Here is a 17,981-nt window from a genome sequence, read left to right as displayed (position 1 = left end):
GGAATGCAACAGCATCCACAGAGAACCAAAATGGCCGCGAACACCGAAATGGAGACCAAAATGGAGGAGACCAGGGTTTTATATTTACCAAAGGCACTCATCCAGGAGTCCCACATTGAGGTATCAATCCCAGAATGAGATTTCATTTTACCATTAAGAGTCCTCAAACCTTCTAGGGCTACGGTCAAGCTACCATCGGAGGCTGTGTTATTAGGGATGAAAGTACAACACTGTTCACCAAACATAGTGCAAGCTCCACCTTTCTCTGCCGGTAGCATATCCACTGCAATGCGATTCTGGAATGTATTCTATCCACATTTTTATTAACAGTGCACCACCAACAAATGGAGGACTCAAACCCAGCTGCCACCTGATCCACCAACTTGTACTCGTCAGGAACTCCCCTTGGGACTCCAATGGCGTCTATGTACGTCGGATCACCACTAGATGGGGTGGTGGCACGCCTGGAACGTCCCCTCCAATATTCAGGGTTCACCCTCTGGACCCTAAGGATGAGGTCTCCAGCCTCTGTAGGGTAGATAGAAACAGGCAAAAGGAGAGTAACAAGTGCACAGCTTCCAGTAGTATTGGAGGGTAATTTATCAAACAGGACAGTGTTGCCACACCACCACCCCACATCTGCTCTGGATATTGGCCTGAAACTCCCAACAATGTTGATTGTATCCAGACACCAATTCCCAGGAACCTGTCCCACATTAGTACCGCCTCCCGTCATTTTGACACAGGTGAAATGTGCCCTGGCAACCTTGTTGGAAAACAATGGTTTCCTAGCAGTAGATTTAGTCATGGGATAGACAGCATCCCAGGCAGAGCAATTACAACTGGGGTTATCCGTAGTCATTAATGGGATTAAACATGTTAGAGTCACATCTGTAACAGACTTCTTAAAACACGGTATGATGCAAGCAGCACAACACATCAATAATAAAAATACAAGAATTAGGGTCAGAAATCCAGTAACCACCATACCAGTGTACTTACCAAACCAGGCTCCCAACCAAAAGAACAGTCCAGACTCCTCCACCCCCGCCATGGTCCTCATCTCAGCAGATAGTGCACCAAGCCCATTAAAGGCCTTAGCTATACCACCATCTGGAGTGGTGTTATTAGGAATATACGTGCAACATTGTTCACCGAACATCTTGCAGACTGTCTGGCAACCCTAGATGTGGCCTCAAGCTGTTCAGACAGACCAGTGAGTGCATCACGGGGGTAATTCACAAAACGCTGTTGGTTATAGTAGATATAACTGATCCATGCAGTCTGTCTAGCATCCACTATGGCTGGACCTATAATAGGTAGTAAGTGCCAGAGTCCATCATTCCTACCCAAGGCCTGAAACTCATGAGGAACCCCACTGGCACTCCCAACAGGTTAGTGTGTATGTCAACTACATCCTCTGTCCATGGAGCACTACATCTATGTCTCCCATGGGATGGAATGTTTTCAGGTCCCCTGGATACAGAACCCAACAGCTGTTCAGAAGTAACATCAACAATGGTCAGTGGAATTATCAAACTGGTCAGAGCACACGTACCTTGCCAGTCTCCTCTAAGAATGGGTCTCAGTACTCTTTTGGGTCCACATATCCACCACACATCAGCCAGACCACTAGTTTGGTTTAGGCCTGTAACTGGCCAAGTGGCATAAATGGTTATGTTACTGCTGCAATCAGCTTCAGGCAATCTCCCATAGTCCATGCCACTACCTGTACCCGTGATGCAACTGTAATTGCCCCCATATGCCTTAACACCCCAAGGGGCCCGATGAGGAGGTACTGTAGGAAACACAAGGCTCAAAGAGGAACAGAGGGTTGAATTGGGCTGAACCTGGTAAAAACCTCTCAGAATACACAACCACCCCTCTCCTTCTCCTATAGCAAATGGGTGTGTAGCCAGAACAAGTCTAGCATGACTACAAATAGTGCAGTCCTTTCTTCTCAGGGTTTTAGCTGTGTACCTCATATAAGACAGCCACAAATTGTCCCTACCATCAAAACCAGTCTCAGTGCCTAATTGATCAATAGCTGTGTAGTCTCTAACATTAATTACCTGAATGGGATTTTTTAACACAGTGGTGGTAGGTGGCAGGTTCGGTCCAGGGGTGGTAGAGGAGTGTGTCTGGCCCTGGTTCGTCTGGGACCTCTGGTTTTGGCAGCTCCCTAATAGAAAACACACCCATTGTGTCTGTCCCGGTCCTTTGTAGTCCGAGGGTGTAAGTGCCTGCATCAGAGAGCTTAATAGTTTTGATGGTTAGTAGGATTTCATCACCTTTACAAAGTTCAACAGTGCTCCCAGGTTTTCCCCATATGATGGAAAACCTATCCACCTTTGTGGGATCCCCTATGCTATAAGAATACCCTCTTCTCCAATCCTAGAATTGTCCCAAGTTGGTTATCATGTAATCCCCATATGGACACCCTCCCCCATTTCACAGGTACACTGACACTCCTGTAAAGCCCCACCCTCTCCCAGAGAACACATCACTAGCAAGAGCCAGACACATCTTCACTTCTATGAACAAAAACAGGGGTGACAGGACAGGGAGGGTTACTTCATTCGAGAGATGGCCCCCGGAATCCTGTTAATTCCAGTTCTCCTCTCGAACACTGTTTATTGTTCGACAGTGTCAGTGTGTGCTACCCTCCCCCGTGCGATATGAATCCGGGTAGCTCTTTCAGCTAGCTGTCACCAGGAGTCCTTGTATGGTCCCCCCAACAAGCCTCTGGGACTGGATTGAGTGACTTCACCTGTAGTTCACCTGTAATGCATAAAATCCTGGACATACAGGCTTGGTTAACAAACAGTTTCTCATATGTTTTATCTGATTATATCTTTAGTTTCTTATCCAATAGGCCCCATCCTATCCTAGACCACAATTTACCCATCCCCCTTTTGATACCTGGCTCTGCCCAGGTAACAACCTTACCTACTCTAAATAATGACTTAGGTAAGATTAGTATATTATCCTTCTGTTCTGACATTATCATGTAGGAGCGCCTCTTTCATTTTCCACATGTCCAATTCTCCCTTTTGTCTCCACTCAGTAACTGTTATCTACACATTCTGTTATCTTTGCTCGTCCTGGCTCCCTTTTAAAACTTATCCTCTCTGCTCTCCAACCTTCAAGGTCTCTGCAGTGCAGGGGAGGGCTCTTCTGTCTGCCTTTTCCCCTTATCTGTCTGTAGCTCGTTTTCTCATGTTTCCAAATTTGAACTAAATGTCTCACTGTTTGGCTTTATCTAAACTCATGGATTTTTTTTTTTTAGAAAAACATGTCTATGGTGGCACTTTCTAAAGTCCTTATATAGGTTAATTAAACCCCACTATAATTAATTTACCTTAAAAAATAAAATACAAAATAAAAAAAATAAAAAAACAAACCGTATTACCCATGACCACAAATTAAATATTCAAATGGCACCCCCTATATACAGGTGTTAAAACCAAACACAAATATCTAAATTTCTTCCCTGCCCTGTTGGCTCAAAATATGTCCCAAATACTTAACATGAGTCTACCATAAATAAAACTTATCCTAGCTAAATTTTCACACCACGTTCATCAGAGAAAATATATTGACACTATAATGTAAATTTCACTGCCTTTTTGTATTAAATTACCTTAATATCAGTATTACAAATTACCCTAGATTCTCCATCCAAATGGCTTTCCAATGAGGCTGATCAGACCACAAAGGAAAGTTACAATGGAGGTCATAAGTCATACCACCCCTTCAAAGAAGTGTTTCTTACTATATTAAACAACATTCCTCTATCAAAAGATTTCACCTATTTAATTAAGACTCAGAAAATAAAAACGTATAATATTTCATATGTGAGTGTACCCCTTTAAGATATCTTGTCTCTGGGAACATGGAAATCCCCTTAAACCCAAAACGTTTGCTACAAACAAAACCTAATAATTATAATAATACCTTCAAATAATTTGTTTTAAATTTCCTCAATGTTTCATGTAACTCATTCAGTCTTTAAAGGATTGTCTCCCCAAAATGCTTTATACCCTGCCAATAAACTCACACAATTGTGATAAACGTGCACTGTCCCTTTAACATAAAATAATATCAGCCTGCAATCCACTCTGCGGGCCTTTCATTGTTCCCCATAATGAAAACAGATTCTAATGTTAGTATACCTTAACCTCCTGTTTAATTTCAGTGGTGTTATCTGAACAATCAAACCAAAATCAATTTACCGGGAAGTACTTGTGTAAATTAATTAAAAGAACAAAATAAATCTACCTTATTTCTCAGCACTTAGTTAGAACATCACTCCCGTTTTACATCGACCACACCCTTCGCCCCGTCCCTAGTGTATATCTTTTCTATTATTCAGTGGCTCAATTAATGTTTAACGTAAGTATGTTCAGATGTTGATTATGTAATTCTACAATATTAGTATAGTTCAAACCTCATAATATAAATCTACACACAGAATTTTACGTTAATAGAGTGTAACACTTTTTCCAACAGTCATGCACACCCCCTCAATATTCTATGATATAACTCTCATCAGCAAGCCTGCGACTTTTTCAACATTCTCACCGGTACCAGCTCCAACTGAAATACCTAATGTACCACACTCGCTTGGTCCCCGACCTCATTCATACCGATATTAGTTCCCGACTGAATATCAAGCGTATTTCATGCACCCCAGCAAGCAGACCAGTGGGAGACAAAATGGCCCCGCCTTCTGTCCATTCTCCGTACAGCTTCTCACCCCGTCTCTTCCACTCCTTACCCTCTCTGCCTTCATTCAATTCTAGAGTGGACTTCAGCGTTTTCAACACCTTTTCTATATTCAACGATATTTTATGTACATTACAATACTGTCAACAACCTATGCCTTTACTAAAACTGCCTCACTCAAACTTGGTAGTCAGTGCGCCGACTTCACTACCCGATGTACTTCACACACACACCTATGCTTTGTTAGGACCTTAGAGAGACCCTTTCCCAAAGGCTAAATCGGTCTCAAGTCCGAGTAATCAATTCAAATATCCGTCATTCACACTTGGCCCTGCCTAGTACATCATATTCGCATCATATGGCTTTCCATTCGCACTTTGGTGGTCACTCGTTACCCACCACTCGTACATGTAGTCCCAGACTATCCATTCACGCTTTGGTGGTCACCCGTTACCCACCATTCATACTTGTAGTAAGTGTTCTCTGTTACCACCTACCAGCCAGGCATGCTAGTACATCCCATACACAATGCACCATTAAGTATTGTCGATCAATAATAAAATTGCAGTTGCCAATAGAGATATTACTTTCTCAACTATTTTCCAATCTCACACATCATAATAGTTTAAATTTAGTAACTTACATCAAACAGCAGAGAGGGATTTGGCGACATCTCCTGAGGGAGGTCCGTCAGCTCATCTTCCCCCTCTGTGGGAGTAACCACCCCCATCATTTCTGGTTTCTTATTCAGTTGCACTCTGCGTGTCTCCTCGATAGCCCAAGTTCCTATTTTTTTAGTTCCGCTTCTGCTCTTTCTCTCTGTTTAGTCCCTTGATTCTTAAATAAACGGCTATTGTTTCTTTCTACCTCCTTGTCTTTAGCTTCCTGTAATGCTTCACGCAACTCGCCTTCCATTGTGCTAAGCTGGACCCTATTTGGCGTTCCCCCTATTAAATAACCTGCCTGTGTCCACTTCAACTTCAACCCTTCCCAAACCTTCTTTATTGACTTCCACTGTTCCTTTCCTCCTGACCTATCTTGCATACGTTGGTCTAGAAAATCATTGAATTTTAATTTGGGAGGTTGCGGAGTCGCCATTTTGAGTTTTAGAAACATTTTGCACACTATCTGAATATACTTAGCTCGTCACTGGCTTGCACCAGTGATGTATTCTTAGGAGACACTATTACTCGTACTCTGCCTTAACTCAGAGCTTCTCCGTCATATATCCAGAATTTTCAACAATAATGGTTTAATGATTGGATAATACTTTTAGAATTTAGGAAATAATAACAGGGTCTTGTGAAACTCTGTTTACATTTATACTATAGTCGATACACGAACATTCTTACATACATATAGAATTAACACAACATATTTTGCGACGTCTCACAATTATACATTTATCACATAATTTCACTGTTCATATACTATTTCATAATTCTCATTTCAAGGACCTTACTGGGCGCTGCCAGACCGGACACACTAGCCGGACTATCGGTCCACTAATATTAAACTTTTGTAGACCACCTTACCGGTCGCAGCCGGACCGGTCACAAGCCGGACTATCGGAATATTCTATATCTACTATTACTTATCCCTGACCGGACACTACATTCTAATTCCCACATATGTTTACTTCACTGTCAATTTCAAGTCAATTATTTATGTTAAATTTACACAAAAATTCTTACCCACACTCGGTACTACTGATCGTAATTTGGTATGACTATACGACAATATGCAAAGTTCGATTTAACAGGTTTTGCTTACCTTATTTTGTGGTCGACCAGAGATCAGTTTCCCGAGTTGAGCAGAATTGTTGTCCTCCCCCGAAAGTTTTCACCTGTCCTCCGGGAACCGTCCTTTCACCAACTCGCCCCCTCACACCCACATCAACCACTCTGGACTGGGTCGTTAGTAAACCATCTCTCTGCTACCAAGATTCTGTCGATAATGGGATATGTAGGAGGGCGAGCCGGTCAAGGATCGATTCAGACAAGGTGGTAAATTGTATGACAAGTGACAGTTTAATTATGAGTAAAGATATCTGGTACAACGTATACGGGCCCATTTCATTCAGTTCATAAGGAACCAGCAGAAAAGAAGCACCGATAACAGAGTGCATGTATGTTATATACAGTACAGAAAGTAGGTTGAGTCTAGAAGTTCTGGTCTTCTGGTTGGTCCTGTTGGGCCGTCCGTCATCCCTCTGAGTCTTGTCGTGCCGTTCCTTGTCACACAATGTTCAGCTAAAAAAGGAGATTAGATGTGTGCGCTGTCCTCAGTCACACAATGTTCGGCTAGAAAGGAGATTAGGTGTGTGCGCTGGTTTCTGCAAGTCAAGGCTGTCTCTTCCTCCCAATGTGTGGGTGTATGTCTTATCTGTGTGTCCTCGGCAGTTAGTGTGTGTAATGTGTGTGTGCTGTGTGTGTGGGAGCTATCCTGTATGGGACCTTTTATTTATTTATTTTTATCTTTATTTAACCAGGCAAGTCAGTTAAGAACAAATTCTTATTTTCAATGACGGCCTGGGAACAGTGGGTTAACTGCCTGTTCAGGGGCAGAACGACAGATTTGTACCTTGTCAGCTCGGGGGTTTGAACTCGCAACCTTCCGGTTACTAGTCCAACGCTCTAACCACTAGGCTACCCTGCCGCCCTAACATGTTTTACTGTGAAAATACGTTGTCTCAGTTATAGCAATGTTATAGCAGTAGGCTGGTCACCTGCATAAGAAATAGCACTTCCTTACTAAAACTAGTTAGCTAGGTGAATTGACCATGCTACTTTGTATGCGTTGTTTGTTAGCAACCTTGTACTTTACGAAGTTTTTGGAACATATTCCTGTTGGAACATTCCACAAATTATACCCACCCTTTCAAGACTACAGTTAATGGAAAAAAATACCCGATGTTTTAGGCTTAGTTATAGTCAAACACATCAATTCTGGTCTTTTTGACAGTTCTTGCAAAGGTGATATTTATTATAGTAGTAAATCTAGCACATCTTGCCCCTAGCTGTTCAACTCTACCATTGAAATCGTGATTTCAACCTCATCTCACAAATGGTCGCATAGACTAGACGTAACATAGTAAACGTGAATCCGGGACACTCAAATTAGTGTAGGTTACGTTTGGTATGGTTACATAAAATAGGTTGCTTTAGGCAATAACAAAAGGAGGATGGGCGAACAACTACATAGCATGTTAGCAAACCCTTCCCCCCCTAAATGTAACCATTTAGCAAACTCTTCCCCTAAACCAACTCATTGTGCTGAAGGAGTAAACTAAATGTTGGTTATTTTTTTACGTTTTTAAACAACTAATTGACTGACGTCAGTTAAATGATTTGAATTTAATTTCGTCCCTTTCTGTGAGCTCAATGCGCACATTGCGCTACAGTTTGTGCAGAAATAGATGCCCGAACTGTGCAATGTAATAGGGAGTTGTAGTTTCCAAAAGGCCAATGTTCTACATAGTGCAGAAAACGTGATTATTAACTACAATGACCATAATCGATTGCGTGGTTACTTGTCTGGTCTGATTCTTTTACGCCTACTATGTAAGAGAGAATAATGCGAGATCAAGAGGGGATACGTACTGTAGAGAGCAGTTGCTTTGCGAGGGGTGTCTGTACTTTACTCTTTATATTTTTGACAACTTTTACTTCACTACATTCCCAAAGAAAATTATGTACTTTTTTTTCATACATTTTCCCTGACAACCAAAAGTACTTATTACATTTTGAATGCTTAGCAGGACAATAAAATCTTTAATTCACACACTTATCAAAATAACATCCCTGGTCATCCCTGCAGCCTCTTATCTGGAGGACTCATGAAACATACAGTGGGGCAAAAAACTATTTAGTCAGCCACCAATTGTGCAAGTTCTCCCACTTAAAAAGATGAGAGGCTTGTAATTTTCATCATAGGTACACTTCAACTATGACAGCATATTTTATTTTGACCCCCATTTATGAAGCTCACCCTTCCAGGAAACATTTATTTATTTTATTTTTTTATTTCACCTTTATTTAACCAGGTAGGCTAGTTGAGAACAAGTTCTCATTTGCAACTGCGACCTGGCCAAGATAAGGCATAGCAGTGTGAACAGACAACACAGAGTTACACATGGAGTAAACAATTAACAAGTCAATAACACAGTAGAAAAAAGGGGAGTCTATATATACATTGTGTGCAAAAGGCATGAGAAGGTAGGCAAATAATTACAATTATGCAGATTAACACTGGAGTGATAAATGATCAGAAGGTTATGTACAGGTAGAGATATTGGTGTGCAAAAGAGCAGAAAAATAAATAAATAAAAACAGTATGGGGATGAGGTAGGTGAAAATGGGTGGGCTATTTACCAATAGACTATGTACAGCTGCAGCGATCGGTTAGCTGCTCAGATAGCAGATGTTTGAAGTTGGTGAGGGAGATAAAAGTCTCCAACTTCAGTGATTTTTGCAATTCGTTCCAATCACAGGCAGCAGAGAACTGGAACGAAAGGCGGCCAAATGAGGTGTTGGCTTTAGGGATGATCAGTGAGATACACCTGCTGGAGCGCGTGCTACGGATGGGTGTTGCCATCGTAACCAGTGAACTGAGATAAGGCGGAGCTTTACCTAGCATGGACTTGTAGATGACCTGGAGCCAGTGGGTCTGGCGACGAATATGTAGCGAGGGCCAGCCGACTAGAGCATACAAGTCGCAGTGGTGGGTGGTATAAGGTGCTTTAGTGACAAAACGGATGGCACTGTGATAAACTGCATCCAGTTTGCTGAGTAGAGTGTTGGAAGCAATTTTGTAGATGACATCGCCGAAGTCGAGGATCGGTAGGATAGTCAGTTTTACTAGGGTAAGTTTGGCGGCGTGAGTGAAGGAGGCTTTGTTGCGGAATAGAAAGCCGACTCTTGATTTGATTTTCGATTGGAGATGTTTGATATGGGTCTGGAAGGAGAGTTTAGAGTCTAGCCAGACACCTAGGTACTTATAGAGGTCCACATATTCAAGGTCGGAACCATCCAGGGTGGTGATGCTGGTCAGGCGTGCGGGTGCAGGCAGCGAACGGTTGAAAAGCATGCATTTGGTTTTACTAGCGTTTAAGAGCAGTTGGAGGCCACGGAAGGAGTGCTGTATGGCATTGAAGCTCGTTTGGAGGTTAGATAGCACAGTGTCCAAGGACAGGCCGGAAGTATATAGAATGGTGTCGTCTGCGTAGAGGTGGATCAGGGAATCGCCCGCAGCATGAGAAACATCATTGATATATACAGAGAAAAGAGTCGGCCCGAGAATTGAACCCTGTGGCACCCCCATAGAGACTGCCAGAGGACCGGACAGCATGCCCTCCGATTTGACACACTGAACTCTGTCTGCAAAGTAATTGGTGAACCAGGCAAGGCAGTCATCCGAAAAACCGAGGCTACTGAGTCTGCCGATAAGAATACGGTGATTGACAGAGTCGAAAGCCTTGGCAAGGTCTATGAAGACGGCTGCACAGTACTGTCTTTTATCGATGGCGGTTATGATATCGTTTAGTACCTTGAGCGTGGCTGAGGTACACCCGTGACCGGCTCGGAAACCAGATTGCACAGCGGAGAAGGTACGGTGGGATTCAAGATGGTCAGTGATCTGTTTGTTGACTTGGCTTTCGAAGACCTTAGATAGGCAGGGCAGGATGGATATTGGTCTGTAACAGTTTGGGTCCAGGGTGTCGCCCCCTTTGAAGAGGGGGATGACTGCGGCAGCTTTCCAATCCTTGGGGATCTCAGACGATATGAAAGAGAGGTTGAACAGGCTGGTAATAGGGGTTGCGACAATGGCGGCGGATAGTTTCAGGAATAGAGGGTCCAGATTGTCAAGCCCAGCTGATTTGTACGGGTCCAGGTTTTGCAGCTCTTTCAGAACATCTGCTATCTGGATTTGGGTAAAGGAGAACCTGGAGAGGCTTGGGCGAGTAGCTGCGGGGGGGGGGGGGGCTGTTGGACGAGGTTGGAGTAGCCAGGCGGAAGGCATGGCCAGCCGTTGAGAAATGCTTGTTGAAGTTTTCGATAATCATGGATTTATCGGTGGTGACCGTGTTACCTAGCCTCAGTGCAGTGGGCAGCTGGGAGGAGGTGCTCTTGTTCTCCATGGACTTCACAGTGTCCCAGAACTTTTTGAAGTTGGAGCTACAAGATGCAAACTTCTGCCTGAAGAAGTTGGCTTTAGCTTTCCTGACTGACTGTGTGTATTGGTTCCTGACTTCCCTGAACAGTTGCATATCGCGGGGACTGTTCGATGTTAGTGCAGTCCGCCACAGGATGTTTTTGTGCTGGTCGAGGGCAGTCAGGTCTGGAGTGAACCAGGGGCTATATCTGTTCTTAGTTCTGCATTTTTTGAACGGAGCATGCTTATCTAAAATGGTGAGGAAGTTACTTTTAAAGAAAGACCAGGCATCCTCAACTGACGGGATGAGGTCAATGTCCTTCCAGGATACCCGGGCCAGGTCGATTAGAAAGGCCTGCTCACAGAAGTGTTTTAGGGAGCGTTTGACAGTGATGAGGGGTGGTCGTTTGACTGCGGCTCCATAGCGGATACAGGCAATGAGGCAGTGATCGCTGAGATCCTGGTTGAAGACAGCGGAGGTGTATTTGGAGGGCCAGTTGGTCAGGATGACGTCAATGAGGGTGCCCTTGTTTACAGAGTTAGGGTTGTACCTGGTGGGTTCCTTGATGATTTGAGTGAGATTGAGGGCATCTAGCTTAGATTGTAGGACTGCCGGGGTGTTAAGCATATCCCAGTTTAGGTCACCTAACAGAACAAACTCTGAAGCTAGATGGGGGGCGATCAATTCACAAATGGTGTCCAGGGCACAGCTGGGAGCTGAGGGGGGTCGGTAGCAGGCGGCAACAGTGAGAGACTTATTTCTGGAGAGAGTAATTTTCAAAATTAGTAGTTCGAACTGTTTGGGTATGGACCTGGAAAGTATGACATTACTTTGCAGGCTATCTCTGCAGTAGACTGCAACTCCTCCTCCTTTGGCAGTTCTATCTTGACGGAAGATGTTATAGTTGGGTATGGAAATCTCAGAATTTTTGGTGGCCTTCCTGAGCCAGGATTCAGACACGGCAAGGACATCAGGGTTAGCAGAGTGTGCTAGAGCAGTGAGTAAGACAAACTTAGGGAGGAGGCTTCTGATGTTGACATGCATGAAACCAAGGCTTTTTCGATCACAGAAGTCAACAAATGAGGGTGCCTGGGGACATGCAGGGCCTGGGTTTACCTCCACATCACCCGCGGAACAGAGAAGGAGTAGTATGAGGGTGCGGCTGAAGGCTATCAAAACTGGTCGCCTAGGGCGTTGGGGACAGAGAATAAGAGGAGCAGGTTTCTGGGCATGGTAGAATATATTCAGGGCATAATGCGCAAACAGGGGTATGGTGGGGTGCGGGTACAGCGGAGGTAAGCCCAGGCACTGGGTGATGATGAGAGAGGTTGTATCTCTGGACATGCTGGTTGTAATGGGTGAGGTCACCGCATGTGTGGGGGGTGGGACAAAGGAGGTAACAGGGGTATAAAGAGTGGAACTAGGGGCTCCATTGTAAACTAAAACAATGATAACTAACCTGCACAACAGTATACAAGGCATATTGACATTTGAGAAAGACATACAGCGAGGCATACAGTAATCACAGGTGTTGAATTGGGAGAGCTAGCTAAAACAGTAGGTGAGACAACAGCTAATCAGCTAGCACAACAACAGCAGGTAGAATGGCGATTGATTAGGCAGAGAGGGTCGGATTAACTACACACAGAGCCTAAGTGCGGCTGGGGCCGACAGATAAAACATAAACAAGCAGAATGGATTACCGTGATTAATGGACAGTCCAGCATGCATCAGCTATGTAGCCAAGTGATCAGTGTCCAAGGGGCAGCGGTGGATGGGGCAGGGAAGCTGGACTGGCGAGTGTTATCCAGGTTAGAAAACTAACAATGACCAAATAGCTTGTAGCCAGTTAGCTGGTTAGCTTCTGGAGGTTCTTGAGTGTGTTCTAAAAATGTAAAGATAATAGCGGTTCCGTATCACATTGGGTGAGGCAGGTTACCGGAAGGTATAAACAAATTAAAAATCGAAAAGGGGTAGAAAGTAAATATGGGTTCAGTGAGTGTTTGGGACGCGGCGATTCAGACGGTTAGCAGGCCTGTGCTAACAAGCTAACAGTTAGTAGACGGTGCTAAACACGGTAGCAGTTAGCGGACCGGGCTAAACAAGCTAGCAGTTAGCAGGCCGAATTTGCAAGCAAGGAGATAGCAAGGGCTAGAGAGTTAGCCTTTGGGGACGTCGCGATGGGGGTATCTGTTTATTCCTCTTCATGCAGTGACATCGATGGACCGGTCGTGGGTCTGGATATTGTAGCCCAGGAGCTCAAAATGTTCCGTTTGCGATGGGAATCCGGGGATGAAAAATAAAATAAAATAATAAATAGGTCCGTTATGCTCTGGTTAGAGTCGCGTTGTTCGAACTGGCGAGAGCTTTCCGAGCTAAAGGTTAGCTGATGACCGGTTAGCTGAAGACCGCTAGCAATGTTTTGCTGAAGCTGGTAGTTCGTTGGCTAGCTTCATATGTGTGTTCCCCACACAACGTAGAACAGTTATAACAATCACATATGTGTGGATTATGTCGGGATTTAGGACTAGCAGAGCATATATATAAAGCAAAAAGCACGAGGATGACAGTTGAGAAAATGTTGCATATACATTTTTTAGGATCTCAATATTGTGTTATATGTTGGTAGGTCTAATAAACAAATATATTGTATACATTGATAATATTATTTTGTCAGAAATTCAAGCCGTTGATACAGTTGTGTAATCTATCGCCCGCCCTGCTGATCGTGCTCTATCTGAACTACATTAAGCTTTCATTATTTTGCATCAAATATTTATGGACCTTAAATTATTATAGAATACACAATATCTCACCCTTTAATGACAGGAAAATGTCCTTTCCATCCATCACCACGGTCTGTCACAAAGAAATGTAATGTCTGAAAAAAACATGTATTATTTTATAGTCTTTCCTACAATGGTATGTTATAAAGTTTGTAATAATTTACAACTGCAGGCCTCCTAGGTTTTTACATAAAACACTCGTGATGCATGTTTAAATATTAGTCAAATTTGGTAATTAATTCTAACATGTCTTAAAAAAGGTTGTACTATATATTTTGGAATTAAATCAATGGTTTTAAAACAGTATCTCACCCTTTAACGATGGGAAAATGTCCTTTCCATACATCACCCCGGTCTGTTGCGAAGGAAAAAGACACGGAATATCAGGGTGCGTGCGTGAGTGTGCGTGTGACGGAGCAGCAGGAGTGTGTGTGCGTTTCAAAAACAAAAAGGTGTGTGTGTGTGTGTGTGTGTGTTTGTGTTCAACAGGGCCCAACCATGTAGCCCCATTCTATCTGTAGAGAATCGTTTGAAACCAATGTTTGCACTATCATGCATACGGCGTGTCCAGATATCTGCCGACCCCCCGGGGTTAAATATTGATATCTCTAATCAGCGCCCGGGGCCCCCCACCCCAGGTTGTAGACAGAATGTCTCGACATCCCCTCCTGTTGTTTGAATTCACCGCCTTTGTTCTCTAAACCAAATATACAGGGTGTTGCATACATGATATCTCCCGAAAAAATGCCACCACGGCCCTGTAAACTCATTCCGTACTTTCGCTAGTTAGGGACAGAACGTGGAGCATATACTTTAACACTATGTTACCACAGCTTTAGCGCAAACCCACAGGCCCAAATATTTATATCCTGGGTATGCCCACATCATTAATTAATAAGATGTGTAGAAAACTGTTTAGCCATAAGTTAAGCCTTTCATAAAGAGGCTGTCATGATTGCCTGTGCCACATATTTAACACGTATTGCTTGTTACTGAATACTACTGTTGCACATTTAATATTCACTAGCAGATTTCGTCGCATTTGCACAAATTCTGTTATGTTACTGTGGTCTTTTTAAAAATCAATAAATATGTGTGTAAAGTGTACATGTTTGTTTCACTGTAGAAAAAAGGGGAGTCTATATATACATTGTGTGCAAAAGGCATGAGAAGGTAGGCAAATAATTACAATTATGCAGATTAACACTGGAGTGATAAATGATCAGAAGGTTATGTACAGGTAGAGATATTGGTGTGCAAAAGAGCAGAAAAATAAATAAATAAAAACAGTATGGGGATGAGGTAGGTGAAAATGGGTGGGCTATTTACCAATAGACTATGTACAGCTGCAGCGATCGGTTAGCTGCTCAGATAGCAGATGTTTGAAGTTGGTGAGGGAGATAAAAGTCTCCAACTTCAGTGATTTTTGCAATTCGTTCCAATCACAGGCAGCAGAGAACTGGAACGAAAGGCGGCCAAATGAGGTGTTGGCTTTAGGGATGATCAGTGAGATACACCTGCTGGAGCGCGTGCTACGGATGGGTGTTGCCATCGTAACCAGTGAACTGAGATAAGGCGGAGCTTTACCTAGCATGGACTTGTAGATGACCTGGAGCCAGTGGGTCTGGCGACGAATATGTAGCGAGGGCCAGCCGACTAGAGCATACAAGTCGCAGTGGTGGGTGGTATAAGGTGCTTTAGTGACAAAACGGATGGCACTGTGATAAACTGCATCCAGTTTGCTGAGTAGAGTGTTGGAAGCAATTTTGTAGATGACATCGCCGAAGTCGAGGATCGGTAGGATAGTCAGTTTTACTAGGGTAAGTTTGGCGGCGTGAGTGAAGGAGGCTTTGTTGCGGAATAGAAAGCCGACTCTTGATTTGATTTTCGATTGGAGATGTTTGATATGGGTCTGGAAGGAGAGTTTAGAGTCTAGCCAGACACCTAGGTACTTATAGAGGTCCACATATTCAAGGTCGGAACCATCCAGGGTGGTGATGCTGGTCAGGCGTGCGGGTGCAGGCAGCGAACGGTTGAAAAGCATGCATTTGGTTTTACTAGCGTTTAAGAGCAGTTGGAGGCCACGGAAGGAGTGCTGTATGGCATTGAAGCTCGTTTGGAGGTTAGATAGCACAGTGTCCAAGGACAGGCCGGAAGTATATAGAATGGTGTCGTCTGCGTAGAGGTGGATCAGGGAATCGCCCGCAGCATGAGAAACATCATTGATATATACAGAGAAAAGAGTCGGCCCGAGAATTGAACCCTGTGGCACCCCCATAGAGACTGCCAGAGGACCGGACAGCATGCCCTCCGATTTGACACACTGAACTCTGTCTGCAAAGTAATTGGTGAACCAGGCAAGGCAGTCATCCGAAAAACCGAGGCTACTGAGTCTGCCGATAAGAATACGGTGATTGACAGAGTCGAAAGCCTTGGCAAGGTCTATGAAGACGGCTGCACAGTACTGTCTTTTATCGATGGCGGTTATGATATCGTTTAGTACCTTGAGCGTGGCTGAGGTACACCCGTGACCGGCTCGGAAACCAGATTGCACAGCGGAGAAGGTACGGTGGGATTCAAGATGGTCAGTGATCTGTTTGTTGACTTGGCTTTCGAAGACCTTAGATAGGCAGGGCAGGATGGATATTGGTCTGTAACAGTTTGGGTCCAGGGTGTCGCCCCCTTTGAAGAGGGGGATGACTGCGGCAGCTTTCCAATCCTTGGGGATCTCAGACGATATGAAAGAGAGGTTGAACAGGCTGGTAATAGGGGTTGCGACAATGGCGGCGGATAGTTTCAGGAATAGAGGGTCCAGATTGTCAAGCCCAGCTGATTTGTACGGGTCCAGGTTTTGCAGCTCTTTCAGAACATCTGCTATCTGGATTTGGGTAAAGGAGAACCTGGAGAGGCTTGGGCGAGTAGCTGCGGGGGGGGGGGAGCTGTTGGACGAGGTTGGAGTAGCCAGGCGGAAGGCATGGCCAGCCGTTGAGAAATGCTTGTTGAAGTTTTCGATAATCATGGATTTATCGGTGGTGACCGTGTTACCTAGCCTCAGTGCAGTGGGCAGCTGGGAGGAGGTGCTCTTGTTCTCCATGGACTTCACAGTGTCCCAGAACTTTTTGAAGTTGGAGCTACAAGATGCAAACTTCTGCCTGAAGAAGTTGGCTTTAGCTTTCCTGACTGACTGTGTGTATTGGTTCCTGACTTCCCTGAACAGTTGCATATCGCGGGGACTGTTCGATGTTAGTGCAGTCCGCCACAGGATGTTTTTGTGCTGGTCGAGGGCAGTCAGGTCTGGAGTGAACCAGGGGCTATATCTGTTCTTAGTTCTGCATTTTTTGAACGGAGCATGCTTATCTAAAATGGTGAGGAAGTTACTTTTAAAGAAAGACCAGGCATCCTCAACTGACGGGATGAGGTCAATGTCCTTCCAGGATACCCGGGCCAGGTCGATTAGAAAGGCCTGCTCACAGAAGTGTTTTAGGGAGCGTTTGACAGTGATGAGGGGTGGTCGTTTGACTGCGGCTCCATAGCGGATACAGGCAATGAGGCAGTGATCGCTGAGATCCTGGTTGAAGACAGCGGAGGTGTATTTGGAGGGCCAGTTGGTCAGGATGACGTCAATGAGGGTGCCCTTGTTTACAGAGTTAGGGTTGTACCTGGTGGGTTCCTTGATGATTTGAGTGAGATTGAGGGCATCTAGCTTAGATTGTAGGACTGCCGGGGTGTTAAGCATATCCCAGTTTAGGTCACCTAACAGAACAAACTCTGAAGCTAGATGGGGGGCGATCAATTCACAAATGGTGTCCAGGGCACAGCTGGGAGCTGAGGGGGGTCGGTAGCAGGCGGCAACAGTGAGAGACTTATTTCTGGAGAGAGTAATTTTCAAAATTAGTAGTTCGAACTGTTTGGGTATGGACCTGGAAAGTATGACATTACTTTGCAGGCTATCTCTGCAGTAGACTGCAACTCCTCCTCCTTTGGCAGTTCTATCTTGACGGAAGATGTTATAGTTGGGTATGGAAATCTCAGAATTTTTGGTGGCCTTCCTGAGCCAGGATTCAGACACGGCAAGGACATCAGGGTTAGCAGAGTGTGCTAGAGCAGTGAGTAAGACAAACTTAGGGAGGAGGCTTCTGATGTTGACATGCATGAAACCAAGGCTTTTTCGATCACAGAAGTCAACAAATGAGGGTGCCTGGGGACATGCAGGGCCTGGGTTTACCTCCACATCACCCGCGGAACAGAGAAGGAGTAGTATGAGGGTGCGGCTGAAGGCTATCAAAACTGGTCGCCTAGGGCGTTGGGGACAG

The sequence above is a fragment of the Oncorhynchus mykiss genome, chromosome 24, assembly GCF_013265735.2.
Source record: "Oncorhynchus mykiss isolate Arlee chromosome 24, USDA_OmykA_1.1, whole genome shotgun sequence".
NCBI classification, from domain to species: Eukaryota; Metazoa; Chordata; class Actinopteri; order Salmoniformes; family Salmonidae; genus Oncorhynchus; species Oncorhynchus mykiss.
The sequence above is the reverse complement of the archived record's forward strand: the minus strand, read 5'-3'. Positions refer to the sequence as shown.